This window comes from Cynara cardunculus (genome assembly GCF_001531365.2).
Source record: "Cynara cardunculus var. scolymus isolate 2C chromosome LG 6, CcrdV1, whole genome shotgun sequence".
Lineage (NCBI taxonomy): Eukaryota > Viridiplantae > Streptophyta > Magnoliopsida > Asterales > Asteraceae > Cynara > Cynara cardunculus.
The window spans coordinates 6,910,024-6,911,660 of NC_037533.1; positions in this window are offsets into that span (position 1 = coordinate 6,910,024).

The following is a 1,637-nucleotide window of genomic DNA, read 5'->3' on the forward strand; positions in this document are numbered from 1 at the left end:
TTTCCGGGGAAAGCCTCAATCTAGAATTAAAGAGAAGCATTTTTTGACCTTTTTCAAAAATTCTCTGATTGATTCTACGATCATGCCACATTTTCGTCTTTTCTTTGTATATTTTGGCATTTTCGTAGGCTTGGTACCTCCAGTCTTCCAACTCATTGAGTTTGAGCTTTCTTTTCTCTCCCGCTAGAGTTGCATTTAAATTTAATTCCTTAATAGCCCAAAATGCCTTGTACTCTAATTCCAACGGAAGGTGACAAGATTTTCCAAAAACAAGTTGGTACGGAGACATATCCAATAGAGTTTTGAAACGGTACGGTAGGCCCAAAGTGCATCATCCAATTTAAGTGACCAATCTTTTCGGTTTGGCTTAACCACTTTTTCTAAAATATTTTTAATCTCACGATTCGAAAGTTCCGCAAGACCATTGGTTTGCGGGTGGTAAGCCGTGGCTAATTTATGTTGGATGTTGTACTTTTCAAGAGTGGCACTTAACACTTTGTTTATGAAATGAGTCCCTTCATCGTTTATCAATGCTCGAGGTGTACCAAAACGTACGAAAATATTTTTATGCACGTTTTGGTATCATTTCTTGGGCAAGCATTTGCTTCTATCCATTTGGAGACATAGTCTACCGCAACCAAAATGTACTGATTGTGAAAAGACATGGGGAATGGTCCCATAAACTCAATACCCCAAACATCGAAAAGTTCGACTTCCAAGATATTGTTCAAGGGAATCTCATTTCTTTGGGACAAATTCCCTATGCGTTGGCATTGGTCACAACTCTTCACAAATTCAAAAGCATCTTTGAACATGGTAGGCCAAAAAAATCCACTTTGTAAAATTTTAGCGGTCGTACGTTGTCCACCAAAGTGGCCTCCGTATGGTGATGCGTGACATTCCTTTAACAAAGCTTGGATTTCATCATTTGGGACACATTTTCCAAAAATTTGTTCCGATCCCATTTTATAAAGGAACGGATCGTCCCACAAATAATGCTTGCAATCGTGAAGAAATTTTTTAAACCGATTTCCCTGAAAATTATATGGTTTGAGGCCACATGCAAGATAGTTGGCAATATATGCATACCAAGGATGTTGTTTTTGAAAACTGTGTTGTATGGCCAGAACATATTCATCCAGGAAAACTTCCTTGATCTCATGACTCCCCCCACTTGATACATTTCCTTTAATTCTAGAAAGGTGATCGGTCACTTGATTGTCACTTCCCTTTCGGTCAACAATCTCAAGATCAAATTCTTGCAATAAAAGAATCAATCTAATAAGTCGTGGCTTTGCATCAACTTTGTTGAATAAATACTTTATTGAAGAATGATCTGTATGAACAGTGACTTTGGTACCAATCAAGTATGAACGGAAACGATCAAAAGCAAATACTACCGCAAGTAATTCTTTTTCCGTAGTGGTATAATTTAATTGAGCTTCAACAAGAGTCTTACTTGCGTAGTATATGGGGTGAAAAATTTTATTTTGCCTTTGTCCCAAAACGGCACCCACGGCCCAATCACTTGCGTCACACATTACCTCAAAAGGTAGGGACCAATTTGGAGTAATGATAATGGGTGCCGAGACAAGAGCATTCTTGATTGTTTCAAAAGCCTTTTTACAATCGGAGGT